Source organism: Calidris pugnax, unplaced genomic scaffold, assembly GCF_001431845.1.
Source record: "Calidris pugnax isolate Ruff unplaced genomic scaffold, ASM143184v1 scaffold54, whole genome shotgun sequence".
In the NCBI taxonomy this organism is placed as follows: domain Eukaryota; kingdom Metazoa; phylum Chordata; class Aves; order Charadriiformes; family Scolopacidae; genus Calidris; species Calidris pugnax.
In genome coordinates, this window is record NW_015090864.1 from 15,251,672 (window position 1) to 15,263,199 (window position 11,528).

The following is an 11,528-nucleotide window of genomic DNA, read 5'->3' on the forward strand; positions in this document are numbered from 1 at the left end:
ACTGTATATAAGTTATTTCATGGACTACACTTGGAGACACAGTTGGCAAACTATTTGGCTCTCACAAGCTAGTGCAGAGGCAAACATAGCCAAGCTAGGATGAGAACTGAGCTAAAAGGATTAGCAAAGATGGCAAAGACTCTTTGTAACCACCTTTCTGCCCCTGCCCATTACCCTGTACAAATGCTGCTGTTAGCCCACAGGCACAATATTATAGGCGTTTAAGGTTCAGTGCCTTTGCAAAAGATTAAGAAATTTTGGGGGAACACCAGGATATTTAGGACAGTCAGATCAAGAACTGGTTCTAAAAGTGAATTTAAATTCATTTGGGATGGAAGTGCATGTCTGGAAGTGCAGCACCTGGTATACTGGTGGCAGATCTCAACTGCTAGATCATTTCTTTGTGAGGAGGAGATTTTTCAACACCTCCTAATTCACCAGCCAGACAGGGAGTGGAAAGGACTGGCAAATTACAAGCAAGGTGACAGGAATTTTGTTCTACTTCAGATTCTGATCAACTGCCTTCAGTTTCTCCTGCATTGAATATTTTGAAGCCTCAGCCACCAGCTGGGAACTGGGGAGAGGCAGAAAGTCAGCCACTCAAAAACTAATGAGATGCTGAGTTAGGAGGCTGATGTCCCCTGCCTAGGTAAGGCAAAGAGACCAACTCTTGCCATTACCACAGATTTTTTAGTGTAATACAGCCTTTGGGATTCATAATTCAGGCTGCTTGGGATAATGTTGTTCTGTCTAATGCTATAACCATCTCCCAGTGTGATAGAGTTACAAAGAGGGCAGTACATAATGTCATACACATTCATGTTTTCCAGGCCAGTTAAACAAGCTTTCATTTGTTTTAGGAGGAATCTATTCAAACTTTGGCAAAGCAAATCAATAATTGTGTGTTTCCTTTCTTCCTCCCACTTGGAATCCAGTCTGGATCATGATCAGAGATGGTGCAGGGGAAGGAGAGAAAGGGACCTCCAAGAAGCGAAATGCCTCCCACTATTAATTGAAGCAAAATGATCCCATTTCAGGCACTGCTGTTCCACAACAACTATATTAATGCAGCACTTCACCCTGTAACAACAAAACAGAGAGGCCATCACTCACCCTGCTGCAGTTCCAGCTCTGGCTCTTCTCTGAGCTGGTTTTTTATCCATCCTACCCAGACAGAACCTCAGGCAATGGCCTCAGGAGCCATCTGATCCCCATTTCTGGCCTTACTGCTCCTTCTGCCACTGACATCTGCTCTTTCTCCATCACGTTTTGGGCATCACTGTCATCCAGCTGTGTGTTTCACAGGACACTGGATGGTTCTCCACTTGCAGCAGCAGCTCACTGGGGCTCTGCCCCATTAGCAGCACAACGAGCCACTAGTTTCTAGCACTATTTAACTGAAATGAGCCAGATCCTGAAGAAATGAAGCAAGGTGCATGTAAAACAGTGCCTACCTTTATATAAACTTGCCAGTAGCTTCCAGTTGGTAGGTGGTGAATGGACATGGAGGATACAACATCTGGGAATGCAGACTCAAGGAAACGTGGGAAGTTATTGTAGGATTCTCAAAAGGCAACAACTGCTCCCCAGACTTTAAATGGACCCTAACGATAAAATAGGCGGGCCAGAAGCTTTCTTACATGAAAACCTGGAGCTTAATCAGCTACCCCTATATGACCCCTATATGGGGTTGTTCAGCCTGGAGAGGGCTCCGGGGATACCTTATAGCAGCCTTTCAGTACCTAAAGGGGGCCTACGGGAGGGATGGGGAGGGACTCTTTATCAGGGAGCGTAACTATAGGACGAGGGGTAATGGTTTTAAACTGAAAGAGGGGAAATTTAGATTAGATATTATGAAGAAATTCTTTACTGTGAGGGTGGTGAGACACTGGAAGAGGTTGCCCAGAGAAGTTGTGGAGGTGTTCAGGGATCCCTGGAGGTGTTCAAGGCCAGGCTGGATGGGGCTTTCAGGGATCCCTGGAGGTGTTCAAGGCCAGGCTGGATGGGGCTTTGAGCAACCTGGTTTACTGGCAGGTGTCCCTGCCCATGGCAGGGGGTGTGGAGCTCGATGATCTTTAGAGTCTCTTCTAACCCAAACCATTCTATGATTCTATGACAAGCAGTCCCATGCTCAGAATTCATACGAGCTAGATTTTTGGAGGATTTGGGGAATCTGGTAGTGGCCCACTCATTAAAACCCCAATAAAATCCTCTAGGGTAAACCTTAATTAATGGCCTAATCCTTTGACTCATTTTGGTCACTGAATAGTCACACTTTGACTTAGTGGCAAATTAAAAAAAGAAGTGCAATCACCTAGCTTGCAGAAAGTCAGGGTAAACTGCTGTTCCCCATGTAAGTCTTAAAGGTTAGCATCACTGACCAAAAACCTCACCCTCGATGCTGGGGAAAGAAGGGGGGAAAAAAAAAAGGGGGAAAAGCCCAGTAACTATCAAAGATTTACTGCACCAATTCTCTCCTAAATTTGATCTCTTGCAGGTTGGATCCTCAATCCATCTCCTTTGTCTGTTTATCCCTCAAGTGTAAACTTCTTCAGCTCACATTGTTCTGCTTTGAGAGCTAATCCCACGTGAGTCATGGTGCTGGAATGCCAATAAATATGGCTGTAACCATGCCCCAGTTTGTTGCCGCAGATCATTTTGGCACAAAATTAGGCCTGTTCTTATCATTGTTTGTGCAGCTTTTCTCAAAAAAGGAGCTTCAGGCCTGGCTGTGGCCTTTGGGTGCAAAAGCAGGAGAAAGATTTCAAAAGAACAGAAATGGTTCGTACTTTGTTGAACTAATTTACAGGCAGAGATGGGCTTTCTAGATTCTGAAACCCCCCAAAGTCCGTGCTTCCCTCTATGAGGGTTACACTCCATTTCTGCTAAGCCAGGCAGAGTATTGCCACTTGCTAATTGTGGTAGGATCAGAAAAGGGCCCAGTGTGACCGATATTAGGTAGGGCTCTGTTTCCCTAAATCTGTTCCAATTATGTTTGTGCGGTCAAATTTGTTGTTTATCAAGTACATATGGAAATGAAAGGTGAATACTTAATAATTCTCTTTCCTCCCTCCCTCCCTCCCTCCCTCCCTTCCTTCCTTCCTTCCTTCCTTCCTTCCTTCCTTCCTTTTCTCCCTCCCTCTTTTTCTTTCTCTCTCTCATTCTTTTTTTCTCTCTCTTGTTCTTCTTCTCTTTCAAGCACATCTTAAAACTGGAGGGGTTTGGCAACTATTCCCCAAGAATAAGTTGTCAAAAAGCCCTTCCACTGAAGTGAAATCACGAGCAGGCCCATGACAATCCCCTTTCCTAATAAGGTTGGCCATACCGGCTGGGTAAGGCTGCCTAATGAGATCCATGTCCCTGGGGCCCGGAATGCAGTGCAGTAACTGAGGCATCTGTTTATAAGCTAGTTGAGAGATAATTGTGTTTATCTAATATTTAATCATTTGTATGAAGTTTTACAAATAAACCCATCCCTTGGATATTGTCCTGGTATAAAAAATTTCTATCCAAAAATACAAAGCAGGAAATCACGGGCAGTGCAAAATGCATTCAAAGTGAGTTCTGTGCAGATCCCTCTGAAAATCACTTCGGTTTATACTACATTAAAAAAGCAGGGCTGTTTGGGCTGCAGGTTTCCAGGCCTGACTAGTAGGGGTATTGCATCCCAAAATACTGTGGGATTCCACCCTACCCTCTGCTCTGCCTTGGTTAAGGGCACTGCAGCCGGTAGCAGGCTGTGGAGGGGTGGCAGGTTCTTCCCAGACCCAGCACAAAGGGGATTCTGACTCGGGCACAACACCCTTGCTCCGTGGCTGTTGAGCAACACTTCTTAATGAATGAGCCATTATCTTGAAATGGCTTCGGAGTGAGCGCCGCTGGCTGGGAGCCAACACACTTTCCTCCTTTATTGAAGGGTGTTATTTTATTTGTGAACGTCCTTCTTTTTCAGTTCTTTTTAATGACAGCAGCTTCTTTTTTCTAACTGAAGTAACGTGCAGTCCCAAGGCCAGTTTTAGGTTTTTAAGTCCCTAAACCTGCATTTTGTCACCTAGCAGTAGTTACGCCTAGTGAGCATCATTCAGAAATGCTTCTCAGGCTGGTCCAGGTACACACTGGCATCACTTCCCAACTATGTTTTCTGATGACAGCTGAGTGTGAGAGGTCAGCTGCAGGGCGGGGCCATCCCATCAAAATAAAGGAGGACATAGATTTCTGTTTGTGTGTTTTCGGGGAGAAGATAATTTTTTCAAGATTTCTACACAATGGTCACAGTTTCACTGCAAACTGCAAACTCCTTGATAAGAGTTAGGTAAAGCATTTGTGTTTGCAGCACATGATGAAGGAGTATCTATTTACGCCAGGGGATGATTCCATTAAATCTGCTTACACTGGGTTTATGCTTACGCAATGCAACGCTTATACATTCTTCTCCAGGGCAGTGTGCTGGGGTTGTGATTGATGAGGACAGTGCCCTTGAGATGCTGCGCTGACAGAATCCCATTCCCAGCAACTTGGGTGGACTACAAAAAGCAAATTAAACAAGATTCCAAAACATGTTAAGATTTTAAAGAAAATTTTTTCATCCTTCTGCTACGAAAGCTAAGGCAAATGCAATGCAAAGAGTGTTACCCGAGATACTTTTTGCAATTAACTAGTCTAGTGGGAAAAGCCTTATATAACTGCAAATATATGTAAGTATCTACTTTATATATAAAGTTATAGACAATATTTATTTTTATACATGTGCAAGAATGTATTTATATATGAATGTATTGTTATATGTACTGTGATGGCACTGAAATACCTGCCCTACAGAAAGAAAACCTTTCTTTTTTGAACATTCCCTAGAAAATCTGCCCCCGAAGTGGGACATTCCTTAGAAGGCAGCTTGTTACCAGCCTTGGCTCCATTAACAGTAACCACTATCTTTCTCATCATCAACAGCAGCAGCCTAAAGGGATCTATAATTCACTGACAAGAAACAATTTAATTACCTTAACTGTTGTAACTTGCAGATCAGTCGGCACAGCGCCCCAAGATAAGCTCCGTAAGGGGTTGTACCTGAGAGCTCCTTGACTCAAGCTCTTTTCCCAGACGAGCCCGTGAAGCTTTGATCTGGCTCCAGGTCCCTGCCCGCTCCGCACAGCTGAGAGCCCACCACCGAGGCAGAGGTCCTGGCTCTGGAGGCCTTTCCAGCCCTGGCCAGGTGAGGACCCAGAGGTTTCTACGTCGCTCAAAGCGGAGCTCAAGACCGCTTTTGCTTGATCTGTTTCATGTGTGAAATTCCTCCTGGCACACATCCTGAGTGGCTCCAGAAACGTGATCCTTCGGCATCCCACCACCTGTCGTGTGATGTATGGAGTCGCTGTAATCCTACATTCATCGTCGGGGGAATATTTTCAGGCATCCAGGCTTTGATCTGTACTTGGATTATGCAGATGTTTCAAAATGAGTCTAAATGTAATGCTGAGCATTATAAGAACATGGCTTTTTGTTTTGTCCTGAAATGAGTTGGGCTTCTTTCTTCTTCTTGGAGCCTCCTCAGGAAAGAACCCATGCCAGATCAAAGTTTCTTATAGCACACAAGGATCCATTGTTTCAAGAACTGCTACAAATTAGCAGCTGCAGTTAAAATAAAGGGTGGAGGTATTTTTCTTAGCCTCATTTAAAATTGTTTGGGTTAATTACCCCAAAGTACATTGATAAAATAAAAGTCCCTTAAGGGCTGCACATTGTTGTTGGATATCAGATCAGGCCATGATGATGTGTTGGAGGCAGAATGGAGCTGAACTGCTCTAACTGCTCACCACAAGACAGCTTCTGTTGCCTCTGGCAGCTGTAATGAGCTTTAATGGCAGCACCCAAGGATTTCTCTCAGAGTTAATGAGAAGACCCACTATATACTTAGACAGCAGGAGGTGGGACGGGAGGCATCCCTCCGGCATGCAGATGTCTAAACTAGATCCTTCACCCCTCTGTGCTTCTGGATGTAGGAGAGAGAAGCCACAGATTGGGTCAGAAGGCCCAGAGGAGGTTTTTGTCGCTGTGGTGCTACTTCCCAGTCCTGCCCCCAGCCTTACTGCCCCACAGGCAGGGACAGCCAGCCCTCCTCCTGCTCTTCGGTACCCCTGGGGCTGGAAATGGAGAGCGTGGTGGTGGTGATGGGCTGAGAGGAGCGGGCAAAGGTGTAGCTGCCCTAGTCTAGCAACTTGGTGAAGAAAGCTGTTTCCAGCCTGCAAGACTTGAATTCTCTCTGCGGCTTCACTTCAATTGGCAAAGGTGTGATCCTGCTCTGGATGAGGACCTCTAACAACAGTGGAAATTTGTGTCGTCCAAATGGAAGTGTGTAAAAAGGACTCAAATGCAGCCCAGGGGCTAGGGTAACTCGCTGGCACTGCCAGTGAGCGGTGGTACCCTCTGCCCAGGCTGGACATTCCTCGGGGCTTTCCTTTCAGCTTGGGTTTGTGCACTACCTACTGCAATGGCCAGGTAGCCCACGTGTGTGCTCTGTACGGGGATCCTGCTGTTCCCGAAACAGGACAGAGAAGCGCTATGCAGGGACAAGAAAGATCTGACTCCATGGAGCTTTCACGACTAATGCCTTCCCTTTGCTGTCCTGGAGGTCTTGAGCAAGGCTGCAGATGAAGGGATGTCCCCTCGCTGCAAAGCCTGGGGTGTCACTCAGAGCTCAGCTCGCCAAACCTCGGCGTTCCTGTTTGCAGGAAACATGGGTGTTTAAAAATGTACATTCTGAACAGGTATTTTCAAAGTTACCTGTGGAAGGATAAGTCAGAAGAAATCTACTTGGGAAAAGTAATTAAACGTTGTTTTGAAACACAGTTTGAAAGAAAATAATAATTTACGCTTCCTTAAATGTTGCTGCTATTGACTCATTATTTTAGGGGAAGTCACTAGTAGAACACAATGTAAAAACATAACAGTTCAAGTATTATCTTGTGGTCATCACATAATCACAGGGAAAGCGGTCACTGATGCTGTCTTGCTTCCCATTTCAGAAGCTGGGGCAGCTGCAGCTCAGGATACACGAGGGCTGCATTTTCTAGCTGAGAGTGTCTCCAGTTAAAATTGTTTGCATCCAGGTTGGCTCATGGTTTTGATCAAAATTTCTGGCACACTCTATCCCTAACCTCTCCCCTCTCCTGAGGCAAATTTTGCTCGTACAAATTGAATACCATTTTCCACTAGGTCTAGTTGCCCTGGAAGGGGTGCTGAGGGAGCAGGCTGGTGCTTCCAGCCTTCCCATGGCACCATCCCCAGTGCTCCTCCAGGACAGGACCCTCACCCACACCCCCGGCTGCAGAGCCATTATGTGGCTTCCCTTCTGCTGCCCGAAGGGATGGGGAACACACTCCAGGGTGTCCCAGGGACACGGGGACAGAGCACAGCCCTGGTGAAAACACAGCCATTCAACTCCATTGAGTACCCCTGGGGCCGATGAAGCTAAGAGCAGCTCTGAGATGATTGAGCCATTCAACACACAACCAGGACTTGTGCTTGGGTATCTGGGCCTGGGTCCAGCAGAGCGGGAGGGTTAGGGATACCTCTCATTTCCCTATTTGTGGGAATTGAATTAACGTGCACACAATTCCATTGCATGCACTTAACTTATTTAGGAGAAAATCACACAGATTCAGCTCTGAAGGCATCCAGAGCACTCCCAGCCTTTATTCGTGGTAACATGAAGTTTCATTCCAACCTTTGATGCACTTCCCCACTCCCTCATTATTTAAAGTGTGGTTTTACTCTAAAGATTGACTGTATAAAATTGGCATCTGCTTCCTTAGCAGATATATTCCATGTGTGAAATCAGAATACTGGTCTGGTGACTTCAATGGCAAGATTGTTTTTCACATGCTCCTTTCTCGTGCTGATGGTGCAGAGGCTAAGTTGCACTCCTGCATCTCAGGCAGCAGCAGCACTGCTCATCCCTTTTGATCCTAAGCTTTTAGCCAAGTGAAAGAATGGTGGACTATTTTCTTTAAAAGAAAAGGTGGTGATGAAGAGGGTATTTCTTTTGATGCACCTCTGTTAATGCACTAAGGGTATGCACCGGTCACAAATCACAGGAAAAATCAGACAAAAGGGGATAATCTCTTTTCTTACACCTCTAACCCAGTCAGACGCCCTTTCTTTCTTGTATAGCTTTTTATGTTGCACTATTGGGGTGTTTTTGTTTCAAGGGCTTCTTTTACATCTTCTCTGCTAGCTCCCCTTGGCTGCTTGGCCTCTTTCTCAAACACATAAGCCTTTGTAAAAGGAGAGGCAGTAAAAGCTCTCCCCCTTCTATGCCTCGGGTGTACTTTCATCTGGGGTAGTGACACATGCTTGTGTTTGATGTGGAGGTTCCTGTAGGTTTAATTATATGGTTTCTTGTGGAATGCAATCATTTCTTCAGCCATCAAGTGGTCGTCACTGTGGCTGGCCAAAGACAGTATTAAACTTCATTAATACCTGCTCAGTCAGATTCTGAGCTCATTCATCACTCTGCAATCCCAGGGAAGACAAAGACGGTCCCTGGTGCGGAGGGCTGGGGTACGAGGGTGTGTGGCACTCAGGGGTGACACAGCACAGCCTGGTCTGCAGCCTGTTGGGGCTGGGAATGACACGCAAGGAGGGGAACTGCAGCTTGACTTTCAGATCTGAAATGAATCTTTGCCTAACAAACCAAAAAAACAGTGCTCGTTTGAGAAAGAACTTTGCCAAAAAAAATCAGAGTAATGGTATTAAATAATTCAGAGATTTTCCCCTATTTCTTTGGAGAGGTCTAGCCCAGCTTTTGTGGAATTAGAGGAAGATGATTGTTTTCTCTGGAAAGGATTTTGGGGGGCAGATAGCTTTCAGGAAAGGATAGTGAAAAGCTTTCATGGATGCTGGCTACCTGGTGTGCCTGCACACAATGCTCACTCAGCATCAGGGCGCTGGGGATTCTCCAGAGTGGCAGGCTGGTCACACAAATAGCAAAATATCTGCTTGTGCCTTTTTTAGAGCTAAATAAACAGAAAACACATGAAAAATGCAAGACATTTTGTCTATGTAAGGCCTTAAAGACCTGACAGTTACAAACCTGGGTTCAGCTCTGTGCCTGCTTCCTTCTCTGTTGTAGGAGAGCATCCTGTGGGATGCTGGAACCTCCATGTAGGCCACCTCTTCCATGTAAACTTGGTAGCAAAATAGATGCCCTCTCCCTGAGCTGCCCTGTACCCCCCTGAGCCATTAACAGCCCCCTTACGTGGTGTGGGGCTTAGGGCAGATGGGGCTCTGACTAATACCAGCTACACTAAGTCCTCTTCTCTTACAGTCCCTTCCACTTTATGACAGACTTTATTACTGCAGCTGTGTGCTGGCCTCATGGTTTCAATGATTTTTTCCATAATACTCTCAATCCCTTCGCTGCTCATTGCTCTGGGTGATTGGTTCCTTGCCCTCATATTAAATTATGCTATATTTTTCTGCAGCAAACTGCATTATACTTTATTACAAGCTGGTATTTGCCATCTGCTGGCCCAACCTCACTAACAAGTCAAACCCTTTTGAATAAAAGGCAGAGTTTGTATTGCCTCCAATGCAATACTCTCTACGGACCCAAAGCACATCTTTATCTCATGGGGTATCCTGCAAATAGATCCAAGCAGGTGCCAGGGCATCCTACAGAATTTATCTGTGGCAATGTATTTGCAGGATTTGGCTTTTCCAAGGCAGACAGGTAAGACAAGAAGTTATTGCAGTCTTTTTGCTGCCCTCTTCTAGTAATTAAAATCTCCTTGCGCAAGTGCATTTTGCTTCCTTCTCCTACATCCATTTTGTGATGTTGCTCCCAGTTTGATAAGTTTTATAATTCAGTTAGCCACAGGCTTTCCCCCAGAGGGCCCTTAATTGCCGACTGCCTCAGAACCACTGGACCATTATGCTGACTGTGTTTATTGGGTTTCTGAAAGATGCTCAACCCCACTGTCCAACAATTTGCTACATCTGAACCCACTGGAGTCCTAAGAACCATAACTGTCCCAAACCCAGGAGCCCCCCTGGCTCTTCCCCACTTCCCTCTGCAACGCCTGGGAGAGCAAACGAGCCTCACAGGCAGGTTCCTCCGTGGGGAAGGACAGCCTCTTTCACTGCTTGATTGCTCCACTGATTCTGTTTTAGCCTTGTTGCTTTAGTTGATCTGAGTTTGAAACATAAATTGGTCTAAACAGATAAACTTCCCGCTCAGTCTTTGGCAATTGTGGTGTGAAGGAAGGAAGGGTTGTGATGATGGTAAGAAATGACCCCAAAAGTTCAGGAAGCATCCCGTTATCCCTGGCTGAAATGAGGTTGCTGTGGACTGGGGCTCTGGGAGTAAATTAAGAAAGGGTAGAGGTGGCCCTAGGCTGGGAGGACACTGAGAAGACCAAAGTGGAGTGGGTACCTCAGGCTTTGTCGTGAATTCGCATGCAAAAACCCTATGGCAAGACACCTTAGTTTAAAAGCAGCCAGCTGAAGTTAGCAACCCGGGGAATATGTGTCTGAAGCTAGGTGTATATTATTTCTTTATGTTAACAAATGTGCATTTTCTGCCATACATGGGCACGTGTAACCCTTGAGTCTTGCTTTGCAGCTCCTTTACCAAAAGGGGTACCTCTTAATCACAGCGGTGTGCGTAGCTGTGCACACAAACATCTGTGTGAGCCCCAGACTTGGCTGCGTTCTTCTCACCCTGATTTCTGCACTGCTCTACACCCCTCGACTGTGCTTGCAGTGCAGATTTTTAAATGGCTTGAAGTGTTATTAAAACGGGGCTTGTAAGGATAGAAACAGCTTCCACAGACTGAGGAACACGGCGTCAGCAAAGGAAAACTATGTCTATCGGCAGCATTAACTGTATGTGTGACATGATTTCTTATAAGTATGTCTGTGCCACAAGACAAAGCATTTCCATGTACATTTGATACATTTCAACTATTTTAGAGCTTCTGGGTTCTAGTCAAGTTTTTCCATTAGTTGGCTGAAAAAGAGTAACATACACATTTAAAGATAAAAATATGCCATCATGTGTAATAATAAAAATACTCAAAATTATTATTATATTATTATAATACTGCATTATAAGATATCATTATATGGTGTAATATAATTTTAAATATGTAAATAAAAGCATGGGCATACTTTGAATCATCCTGCGTGCCTCTGTTCAGTAACAAGGGCTCAGCCTTCCCCCTTCAGCTGTATGGATAAAAAATGAACACACAATTTTTTGCTCATCCGAGTTCCAATACCTGAGTGCGAGCGACCTGGGGGATAAGGAAATAGGGGAGAAGAGCCTGGGTAGAAACTTAGGAGTATGAAGACAAGACAGTTTCTAGAAGCTTGTGTGATGCTTTGGGAAGTTTACAAAGAAGCTGTGGGTTCACAGTAGTTACCTTAATCATCTGCAGTTTGGGAAATTACAGGGAAATACTGGAAGCTGCAGTGACACCAGGTGTGATAACCTCTACAGAGAATGTGCCATCAGCTTCAATGACAGGAGT

General features: G+C 45.3%; 1 long non-coding RNA gene across 1 annotated transcript in view; it reads left to right on the forward strand.

Annotated features, from left to right (window-relative positions):
- The window catches only part of LOC106889669, a 32,461-nt gene extending 21,412 nt beyond the window's left edge, over positions 1-11,049 (forward strand). The window contains exon 3 of the long non-coding RNA XR_001412375.1: positions 5,019-11,049. This is a non-coding gene — a long non-coding RNA (uncharacterized LOC106889669). The remainder of the gene's footprint in view (positions 1-5,018) is intronic.
- Positions 11,050-11,528: the final 479 nt, after the last annotated feature.